Source organism: Salmo trutta, chromosome 12, assembly GCF_901001165.1.
Source record: "Salmo trutta chromosome 12, fSalTru1.1, whole genome shotgun sequence".
Lineage (NCBI taxonomy): Eukaryota > Metazoa > Chordata > Actinopteri > Salmoniformes > Salmonidae > Salmo > Salmo trutta.
Window position 1 is genome coordinate 86,058,903 of NC_042968.1, and position 12,257 is coordinate 86,071,159.

General features: G+C 43.7%; 1 pseudogene; it reads right to left on the reverse strand.

Annotated features, from left to right (window-relative positions):
* Window positions 1-5,218: 5,218 nt before the first annotated feature.
* On the reverse strand, window positions 5,219-7,805 carry LOC115202647 (claudin-4-like; annotated as a pseudogene).
* Between the last annotated feature and the right edge of the window lie 4,452 nt (window positions 7,806-12,257).

The following is a 12,257-nucleotide window of genomic DNA, read 5'->3' on the forward strand; positions in this document are numbered from 1 at the left end:
CCAAAATAATCCATCTACCTGACAGGTGTACCATATCAAGCTGATTAAACAGATCATTACAAAGGCCAATCTAAAATGTGCTGTTTTGTCACGTAACACAATGTCACAGATGTCTCAAGTTTTGAGGGAGATTGCAATTAGCATGCTAACTGTAGGAATGTTCACCAGAGCTGTTTCCAGAGAACTGAATGTTCATTTCTCTACCCCTGCCCAGTCATGTGAAATCCATAGATTAGGACCTCATGAATGTATTTAAATTGACTGATATCCTTATATGAACTGTAATTTAAAAAAATATTTGACATTTTCGCATGTTGCATTTATATTTTTGATCAGTATCTTTCATAAGATCCCTGGGTGACCATACTGTAAAAAAGGTGCTCTAGAAAAATAAAACACTTCATGTCGTTCGTCCCTGATTTTTAAATTTCTGCTGAAATTGACTCCACTAACAAAACCAGAACAAAACTACATCCTTGTAATTCCTTACTACCCAGACAAAGACACTAACGAGGAACTAGGTAGAAATGGGGAACCTGGGGAGATCAACCCAACGTCAGAATTACCATCAAATATGAGGAAGAACTCCTAGTTCTGTCTGCAGCTGTAACCAAATGTGGGAAAAACTGTTAGGTTTAAATCTAAATCAGTTGGTATAAACAGATAGACCAATTTCTTTTCCCCTTTTACAGGAAACCCTATTTCTAAGTGAATGAAGCAGATGTGAAGTTGAGCGTTTTTGGTAAATAGGTCAGGCTGATGTCTGCATTCGATAAGAGATCTCAGGTGTAAACTAGGCCTAAGCTTGGCAGGACAGACACAGAGAGGAAATGAAGGGTGTGAAAACATCAAGTAATTTGCACGCAGCTGTCAAGGGGCCCTTACCGACTGATTCTGACTGTTGTTTTTACCCAAATGTGTTAGCCAAAGCTTTATAGGGCATTAACATTTCATAATTGCCTGAAATAAAATAAAATAAAAATGCAAATGAAAGAGGTATTTAAAATCTTGGGACGATGATTATTATAATAGTTCATTTACAGGGGAAATGTCTGTTTTGGGGTGTAGGGAATCCCCTCGAAGGCATTTTGAAATGGGCTCCCCAATCTCTAAATCCACTCAGCATACATGGGTGATGAAAGAATCTAACATTTGACCCACTAACATCTGGTTATAAAACTCAGACAACCATCGTACTACTTACACCATGATAAGACCTTGGCCCTGTCCAGAAACAACCCCGGTGTAGGAAGAAGAACGAGCTTCCACCATATGAAGTTAGGAGACAGAACAACAGTTGCAATTTAATAAGAGTTGCATTTTTTTGTAAATAATAATGATAAAGCAATTTATTTTTGGTGGTATTTCCGCCACCTATAAAAACATCCCACCTCAACCCCAGCCTTTAGACAGCATTCTTACATGTTTTTAAAAGGAAGTGGTAACTGTGAGTCTTTTCTGTGCGTCACTGAGTCAACACGTGGCAATGTTTTTTGTGTGGCCATTTTTAGTAAGTCTTACTAATTCAAAGAACAATTTCAGTCCCAGAAAGCGCCAGCGTGGATGTAGGCTTTTGTTCCAGCAAGCAGTAACACACCTGATTCAACTGCTTTCTAAGTGTAGCTATTTTCAATAATCATTGCTAATCATAATCATATAACTATACTTCACGTATTGCTTACAATGTATTGCTTACTGTGGTAGAACGGATAAGATAAATCAAGGTAATGTAGGACACGATTTAGAGAATGTCTCTCTTAAAGCAATAGTAGCAGCAGCAGCAGCACCAGACTATGGTCACAACCACAATATGACATAACTCCTCTATGACCTGTTGAAGACAGAGCTTTTAGCGGAAGGTTGATTGAGTCATTGTTGAGTCTGACTTGTTCCTCTTGAAGATGCAGCAGCAGAGTATGGTCCCACCTATCAGGAGCATGGAGGCGGACCACCTATTGAATTCAGCCAAGTAACCCAAAACACCCAAATAATCCAGCAGGTATGGAATATTCTGTATCATGTAATGGGCAAACAAGAAGAGAGTGGTGAGCTGGTGGATACCAGCCAGGATGAAGAATATTCCAACTATAAAACTGCTCTTGACCCTGGTCCTGTTATTCTTGATGCAGTTATAGCACTTGCTCCCAAATATGGATCCCATCACTCTTAGAGTTCCCAGGATGGAGGAGATGGAAGTGATCGTCATCAGAGTCCATATGACCCACTGGTGGGTCCATAAGAAACTACTATACAGACAACACAGGGCACTAGGGAGACTATCCATCCAAAGGCTCTCAGAAACATGGCTCAATCTCACTAGGTTCTTGATAAAGTTGGTGCACTTGGCCCTGACGATGGAGACTCCCAGAACCCAGAAGATGATGGAGATTATGGTCATGGCTCTGACTGGCTGCAGGTTCTGGGGTAAGGCCAGCATGGAGTCGTAGACCTTGCACTGTATCAGCCCTGTGCTCTGGACCAAACAGCTCCTCTATAGCCCTTCCATGTGAGGTGAAGATGTTGGCTCCGATGAAGGCAGTCACTCTCCAAACTGGCAAAGCACAGACTGCTATGGAGATGATCCATCATTTTAATATTACATTTTACATTTAAGTCATTTAGCAGACGCTCTTATCCAGAGCGACTTACAAATTGGTGCATTCACCTTAAGATATCCAGTGGAACAACCACTTTACAATAGTGCATCTAAATCTTTCGGGGGGGGGGGGGGGGGTAGAAGGATTACTTTATCCTATCCCAGGTATTCCTTAAAGAGGTGGGGTTTCAGGTGTCTCCGGAAGGTGGTGATTGACTCCGCTGTCCTGGCGTTGTGAGGGAGCTTGTTCCACCATTGGGGTGCCAGAGCAGCGAACAGTTTTGACTGGGCTGAGCGGGAGCTGTGCTTCCTCAGAGGTAGGGAGGCGAGCAGGCCAGAGGTGGATGAACGCAGTGCCCTTGTTTGGGTGTAGGGCCTGATCAGAGCCTGAAGGTACGGAGGTGCCGTTCCCCTCACAGCTCCGTAGGCAAGCAGCATGGACTTGTAGCGGATGCGAGCTTCAACTGGAAGCCAGTGGAGAGAGCGGAGGAGCGGGGTGACGTGAGAGAACTTGGGAAGGTTGAACACCAGACGGGCTGCGGCGTTCTGGATGAGTTGTAGGGGTTTAATGGCACAGGCAGGGAGCCCAGCCAACAGCGAGTTGCAGTAATCCAGACGGGAGATGACAAGTGCCTGGACTAAGACCTGCGCCGCTTCCTGTGTGAGGCAGGGTCGTACTCTGCAAATGTTGTAGAGCATGAACCTACAGGATCGGGTCACCGCCTTGATGTTAGTGGAGAATGACAGGGTGTTGTCCAGGGTCACGCCAAGGTTCTTAGCACTCTGGGAGGAGGACACAAGGGAGTTGTCAACCGTGATGGCGAGATCATGGAACGGGCAGTCCTTCCCTGGGAGGAGGAGCAGCTCCGTCTTGCCGAGGTTCAGCTTGAGGTGGTGAGCCGTCATCCACACTGATATGTCTGCCAGACATGCAGAGATGCGATTCGCCACCTGGTTATCAGAAGGGGGAAAGGAGAAGATTAATTGTGTGTCGTCTGCGTAGCAATGATAGGAGAGACCATGTGAGGATATGACCGAGCCAAGTGACTTGGTGTATAGTGAGAATAGGAGAGGGCCTAGAACAGAGCCCTGGGGGACACCAGTAGTGAGAGCACGTGGTGCGGAGACAGATTCTCGCCACGCCACCTGGTAGGAGCGACCTGTCAGGTAGGACGCAATCCAAGCGTGGGCCGCACTGGAGATGCCCAGCTCGGAGAGGGTGGAGAGGAGGATCTGATGGTTCACGGTATCAAAGGCAGCAGATAGGTCTAGAAGGATGAGAGCAGAGGAGAGAGAGTTAGCTTTAGCAGTGCGGAGAGCCTCCGTGACACAGAGAAGAGCAGTCTCAGTTGAATGCCCAGTCTTGAAACCTGACTGATTAGGATCAAGAAGGTCATTCTGAGAGAGATAGCAGGAGAGCTGGCCAAGGACGGCACGTTCAAGAGTTTTGGAGAGAAAAGAAAGAAGGGATACTGGTCTGTAGTTGTTGATATCGGAGGGATCGAGTGTAGGTTTTTTCAGAAGGGGTGCAACTCTCGCTCTCTTGAAGACGGAAGGGACGTAGCCAGCGGTCAAGGATGAGTTGATGAGCGAGGTGAGGTAGGGGAGAAGGTCTCCGGAAATGGTCTGGAGAAGAGAGGAGGGGATAGGGTCAAGTGGGCAGGTTGTTGGGCGGTCGGCCGTCACGAGACGCGAGATTTCATCTGGAGAGAGAGGGGAGAAAGAGGTCAAAGCACAGGGTAGGGCAGTGTGAGCAGGACCAGCGGTGTCGTTTGGCTTAGCAAACGAGGATCGGATGTCATCAGCCTTCTTTTCAAAATGGTTGACGAAGTCATCCGCAGAGAGAGAGGAGGGGGGGGAGGGGGAGGAGGATTCAGGAGGGAGGAGAAGGTAGCAAAGAGCTTCCTAGGGTTAGAGGCAGATGCTTGGAATTTAGAGTGGTAGAAAGTGGCTTTAGCAGCAGAGACAGAAGAGGAAAATGTAGAGAGGAGGGCGTGAAAGGATGCCAGGTCCGCAGGGAGGCGAGTTTTCCTCCATTTCCGCTCGGCTGCCCGGAGCGATGCCCACCATCTCCTTCCACATTGAAATGTTTTATTTTACATTACATTGAAGTACATACTCAGAGCTTCAAATGGCATATTATCCACTGTAGTTGTAAGAAACATGGGGAAGTAATGCTGCTTTAAATGTTGATGACTTTAAAATCCCATTTATGAGAAAAATTCATGAAAACATTTTGCTGCAATTTTCACACTTGCTCTACATTAATCCTTTGGAAACATATATTTAGAAAAGGAATACTTTCACCAAATTGCCTAAATGGATTCTCTGAACAGTATAGCACCAAGTTCCCCCATTGGACAAACCATTACGTTAATGTTATTCAATTCGTTATTGTTGTATAAGAAAGATAACCTTTCACATTGAACAGCTACAGTGCTGCTCTACAGTGGTGAACTGCAGGATACCAGCCAGAATGAAGAATATTCCAACGATAATCCTGGCCTTGACCCTGGTCCTGTTACTCTTGATGCAGTTACAGCAATTGGTCCCAAAGATGAACCCCATCACTCCTAAAGCTCCCAGGATGGAGGAGATAGAGGTGATCATCATCAGATACATTCATATGTCCCTATAGGAGGGTACACAAGCACATTGGGCTAGGCATAATATAGAGATAGCACAGGGAACAAGGGAGACTATCCATCCAAAGACTCCAAGAGTGATGCACAGTAAGACCCCTCCAATCAGGAGCAGGTCAGTTCACCCAGACAAAGTACAGCGAAGCCCCCAGCTTCTTCTTCCCTCCGATCCACTTGGAGGAGTTGCTGATGATTGATCTTTCTACCAATGAAACAGCGATAAGGATGAGAAGTATTCCAGTGATAATTATCAACTTGGGCTGAGACGTTTTGTCTTTGATGCCGTTGGTGCACTTGGCTCCGACCATGGAGACCATGACCCCCAGAACGCCCAGGATGATGGAAGTGAGTATCATGGCTCTGGCAGCCTGCAGGTTCAGGGGCATGACATCACACTGCATCTGGCTTGTGCTCTCGATATCACAGTTCATACCCGATAGTCTTTCCAGTCTTGGTGTGCATCACCCACATGGGCAAAGCACATGCCATTATGGAGCTGATTCATTCTATGACTCCCAAGGCGATGCCCACCATCTCCTTCCCAATTGACTCCTTGAGTTACTCAACAAAGAGGTTTCAGAAAACCTGAGAAGATAGAGAAGATACTATATCTCAAGGAATTTCCGTACCAACAAAGTTCTAGAACAATATAGCCTTCTTTTCTAAATGTTCTCACCTTTCGATTATACTGTAACTGAAGATCTGGGTTAGTTACAAGGCCACTACAATGCTGTGATGTCACTAAACCCTTGTGTGGTGTTCATGTTTTTGTTCTTCACCCAATGTTCGCAGGTTTGATGGACCCACAACATTATTGGGTTTTAAACAATACAGCCAAACAATTTACTTAAAAATACTTAATGCCTAATTACATTTTAGGATACCTGAGGATTAAATAGAAACGTATTTAGATTTGTTTTAACAAAGTTTAGCGGTAGCTTTTTGGATGTTGAACGAGTGGTTTACTCAAATCGATGGCGCCAACTAAACAGACTTTTTGGGATATAAAGAAAGATTTTACATTTCCATTACATTTAAGTCATTTAGCAGATGCTCTTATCCAGAGCGACTTACAAATTGGTGCATTCACCTATAATATCCAGTAGAACAACCACTTTACAATAGTGCATCTAAATCTTTTAAGGGGGGGTTAGAAAGATTACTTTATCCTATCCCAGGTATTCCTTAAAGAGGTGGGGTTTCAGGTGTCTCCGGAAGGTGGTGATTGACTCCGCTGTCCTGGCATCGTGAGGGAGCTTGTTCCACCATAGGGGTGCCAGAGCAGCGAACAGTTTTGACTGGGCTGAGCGGGAACTGTGCTTCCTCAGAGGTAGGGAGGCGAGCAGGCCAGAGGTGGATGAACGCAGTGCCCTTGTTTGGGTGTAGGGCCTGATCAGAGCCTGAAGGTACAGAGGTGCCGTTCCCCTCACAGCTCCGTAGGCAAGCACCATGATCTTGTAGCGGATGCGAGCTTCAACTGGAAGCCAGTGGAGAGAGCGGAGGAGCGGGGTGACGTGAGAGAACTTGGGAAGGTTGAACACCAGACGGGCTGCGGCGTTCTGGATGAGTTTTATCTAACAAAACGACCATTCATGTTGTAGCTGGGACCCTTTGGATTGTAAATCAGAGGAAGATTTTAAAAAATTAAGTGAATATTTAATAGTTATTTGTGATTTTATGAAGCCTGTGCCGGTGGAAAAATATGTTGATGTGGGGCGCCGTCCTCAAACAATGGCATGGCATGCTTTCACTGTAAATCCTATTGTAAATTGGCCAATGCACTTAGATTAACAAGATTTTAAGCTTTTAACTGATATAAGACAGTTGTATGTTCATAAATGTTTAATATGCATAATTTTTATGATTATTTATTTGAATTGCGCGCCCTCCAATTTCACCAGAAGTTGTCAACAGGTGTGTTTTCCGGTCCTTCTTGGTATCCTCACACATTGCAGCGCTTCTTCTTGTTGGAACCGACTGCATTCTAGAATGATGAAAACACTTAGTTCAGGAATTTTACTGACATCTCACTCACTCACTCACTCACTCACTCACACACACACACTCACATATATAGTTTCAGCAGGCCAAGGTAGGAGAGTCAGACACACACACATGCAACAACATCACCCACACTTACTTCAGGTATTGGAGTTGTTGGTTTTGTGGGTCAGGCAGATGGGGCACCAGCATCCTCCTCCTGAATCCTCCTCTCGATGGCTGCAGAAGCTGTGGTCCTTGGGATATGTTGCCTCCTCTGGATTTGAGGTCTTACCAATGCCTTGCCCAGCTCCTCGAGAAAGAGCCATCTCCTCTGGAACTTCCCTCTGTTCCAATCTGGGTTCAACGCCATCCAGATGACAAATGCATTGTACGCCGAGATGTCCAAGATATTGAAGAATATCACAAGTGGCCAGCGTAGGGTTCTTCTTTTGCAGCTGTAGCCAGTCACCAGCTTGTCTAAATTGTCCACCCCTCTTTTTGTGGTATTGTAATCCATTATCATAGATGATGTTCCTGGCCACATATTCTCCCATCCCTATGCAGTGTACCCATGAGTACCACATTTTTGCCTTTCTTTGGCAAGTAGGACACGAGGGACGTGTTGGACGTGAACACAAACTTAGAGGAATTGATAGGCCTGTACCATGTATTCAACAGCTGAGGTGGGAGCTCTGGCTTGTTTTTTCGTACTGTTCCTATTATTGTCAGCTTTCTCTTGAGGAGCTCCTGTCCCCGTATACAGTTGCAAGTTATGATATATGACGAATATGATGAAGAAGCATCACAGGCAGCCCACATCTTGATTCCATATTTTGCGGGTTATGTACTGCCTGAAGGGGCAGTGGCCCCTAAATGGCATAAGCTGCTCATCAACAGTAACGTTTGACCCAGGGTTGTAAAACGGGGGAAGGCTGTCCACACACATGTCACACACTGACCTGATTGCAGTTAGCTTGTCTCTCTTCCGCCGAGCTGGTCTGATGTCTTGGTTATCGAAGCAGATAGGTCTGGAAATAATGGGGAAGTTTCCAGAGGCAATGTTGCAGGGAAACGTTATATCCCAGTTTCTGCATCCCACAGGGATTCTGTGGATTTCCCATTGGATCTGAAAACACCAGAAAGGATAAGAACCTCAAAGTATGCATGTAAATGATTCTCTCCAAAAACACGCCTTCACCTCCAAATTAGTGCAGTCCAGAATGATTTTCAAATCAAATCAAACTATATTTGTCACATGCGCCGAATACAACAAGTGTAGACTTTACAGTGAAATGCTTACTTACAAGCCCTTAACCAGCAGTGCAATTCAAGAAGAGTTACGAAAATATTTACCAAGTAGACTAAAATCAAAAGAAAAATCAAAAAGTAACACAATAAGAATAACAATAATGAGGTTATATACAGGGGGTACCGGTACCGAGTCAGTGTGCAGGGGTACAGGTTAGTTGAGGTAATTTGTACATGTAAGTGGGGGTGAAGTGACTATGCATTGATAATAAACAGTATTGATAATAAAGCAGTGTACAAAAGGGGGGGTCAATGCAAATTGTCCGGTGGCGATTTTATTAATTGTTCAGCAGTCTTATGGCTTGGGGGTAGAAGCTGTTGAGGAGCCTCTTGGTCCTAGTGCAAATGAGGTAATGGAGTTAAGGCAATAAATAGGCCATGGTGGCGAAGTAATTACAATAAAGCAATTAAACACTGGAATGGTAGATGTGCAGAAGATGAATGTGCCAGTAGAGATACTGCGGTGCAAAGGAGCAAGATAAATAAATAAATACAGTATGGGGATGAGGTAGGTAGATAGATGGGCTGTTTACAGATGGGCTACTGTAGATTTTCGGTGAAAGCACATTTTGCAATATTCTGAGTAGATATCACGGCTAGATAATTTGACACCCACCAAGTTTGGCCCTCACCAAACTCAGATTTACTATAAGAAAAATTGAATTACCTTTGCTGTTCTTCGTCAGAATGCACTCCCAGGACTTCTACTTCAACAACAAATGTTGTTTTGGTTCCAAATAATCCATAGTTATATCCAAATAGCTCCGTTTTGTTTGTGCGTTCAAGTCACTATCCGAAGGGTGACGCACCGGCACATTTCGTGACAAAAGATTTCAAAATATTCCATTACCGTACTTCGAAGCATGTCAAACGCTGTTTAAAACCTGTTGAGGCCACGGGTTAGCAATGAACCCTGAGACGGGATTGCTAGCAAGGCTGGAAATTCAAAACATTCTCAAACAATCAACTATTTTACACCATTTAAAAGATAAACATCTCCTTAATCTAACCACATTGTTCGATTTTCAAAGAGGCTTTACGGCAAAAGCATAAAGTTAGATTATGTTAGGACAGTACATAGCCACAAAAGTACAAACATCCATTTTCAATTCAAGGTCAGGCGTCACCAAAAGCAGAAACCAGCTAAAATTATGCACCAACCTTTGACAATCTCCATCAGATGACACTCCTAGGACATTATGTTATACAATACATGCATTTTTTGTTCCATCAAGTTCATATTTATATCCAAAAACCGCATTTTACAGTAGCGGTGAAATTCTGATTTTTTTCTTCTCTGAAATGCTTCCGGTGAACAACGTTACAATTTTCAAAATTACTATTCGAAAACATCGGTAAATTATAATATTGTCATTCAAATAATTATAGTTTAACATTTCGTAAATGATACTGTCTTGCCAGATTTCAAAATAACTTTACTGGGAAATCACAAGTTGCAATAAACCGGGTGCTGTGCTAAGAACAATAAGCTAGCCTAATTAGCTTAGCATCATCTTGTAACCATGTAATATCAATAATACTATTGTCAATAATCCATTACCATTACCAGGAATTCCAGGTCCACAACAAATGGGGTTTCTTTTGACAAAGTTCATAATTGATGTCCAAATAACTCCAAGTTGTTCCATGTTGTTAGCGCTTCGGTGGCTACTAAAAAGTAGCGCGGGGGGGGTGTGTGAAGTCACGGCGAAAAGTTAAAAAAGTTACAAAAATAATCTATTTACGTTTGTTCAAACATGTCAAACGTTGTTTAGCATCAATCTTTAGAGCCATTTTTAACGTGAAACATCAGTAATGTTTCAACCCGACCTCACCTATGTCTAGAAAAACGTTTTTTAAAAATGTCTCGTGTCTCATGATTGCGCAGGTGCAGGCAATAATGGAAGTGACGACATCCCAGGGACGTCAACTTCAATGCATTCTAATTTGCTCCCTGTTAATCATAGAAGCTTCAAACAACTTTATAAAGATCGCTGACATCTAGTGGAAGCCGTAGGAGTTGCGAACTGAATCCTTTCTCACTATGGTATCTAATAAACAATGACACTAAATAGTACAGCCACAAAATTCTCATTTTTTTTAAATCTATTTTTCTCAGGTTTTTGCCTGCAATATGAGTTTTGTTATACTTACAGACACCATTCAAACTGTTTTAGAAAATTCAGAGTGTTTTCTATCCGAATGTGTTAATAATATGCATATCCTAGCTTCTGAGTTGGTGTAGGAGGCAGTTAAAAATGGGCACATATTTTTTTCAAAATTCTCAATACTGCCCCCGTGGCCCGTAGAGGTTAAAATAAATGTTTATGCTATTTTTCTCGTAAAATAGCAATAATATTCCAACCGGGCGACGTTGTATTCATTCAAACACTGAAAGAAAAAAATGGAGTCGTCTCATGCACGCGCACCTCAGTGTCATTGTTCTCAGAAGGAGCACTCACAAAAACCCCTGCTGTTTTTCGCCCAGAGACTGGAGAGCTCTCATTCCACTTTCTGGCGCCTTCCTAGAGCCAATGAAAGCCATATAAAATGTCACGTTACAGCAGAGATGCTGTATTTTTGATAGAGATGCCCTAAAAGGAGAACAAATTGTCAGACAGGGCACTTCCTGTATAGAATCTTCTCAGGTTTTGGCCTGCCATATGAGTTCTGTTATACTCACAGACACCATTCAAACAGGAAAGGTGCATTTTTAGAAGTAGGATCTGTGGGGCGGTATGCGAATTGGAGTGGGTATAGGGTGTCCGGGAGGAAGCAGTTGTGAGCCATGACCAGCCTTTTGAAGCACTTCATGGCTACTGACGTGAGTGCCACGGGGCAGTAATCATTTAGGCAGGTTACCTTCGCTTCCTTGGGCACAGGGACTATGGTGGTCTGCTTGAAACATGTAGGTATTATAGACTCGGTCAGGGAGAGGTTGAAAATGTCAGTGAAGACACTTGCCAGTTGGTCCGCGCATGCTTTGAGTACAGGTCCTGGTAATCTGTCTGGCCCATCGGCTTTGTGAATGTTGACCTGTTTAAAGGTTTTGTTCACATCGGCTACCAATAGCGTTATCACACAGTTATCCAGAACAGCTGGTGCTCTCGTGCATGCTTCAGTGTTGCTTGCCTCGAAGCGAGCATAAAAGGCATTTAGCTCGTCTGGTAGGCTCACATCACTGGGCAGCTCGCATTTGGGATTCCCTTTGTAGTCCGTAATAGTTTTAATGCCCTGCCATGTTTGACGAGTGTCAGAGCTGGTGTAGTAGGATTCAATCTTAACAGTCAGGAAGTTAAAGCTTGGTCGCAAATGGGTCTTCCAAATGGACAATGACCCCAAGCATACTTCAAAAGTTGTGGCAAAATTCTTTAAGGACAACAAAGTCAAGGTATTGGAGTGGCCATCACAAAGCCCTGACCTCAATCCTATAGAAAATTTGTGGGCAGAACTGAAAAAGTGTGTGCGAGCAAGAAGGCCTACAAACCTGACTCAGTTACACCAGCTCTGTCAGGAGGAATGGGCCAAAATTCACCCAACTTATTGTGGGAAGCTTGTGGAAGACTACACGAAACGTTTGACCCAAGTTAAACAATTGAAAGGCAATGCTACAAAACACTAATTGAGTGTATGTGAACTTCTGACCCACTGGGAATGTGAGGAAAGAAATTAAAGCTGAAATAAATCGTTCTCTCTTCATTTACTCTGACATTTCACTTTCTTATAAT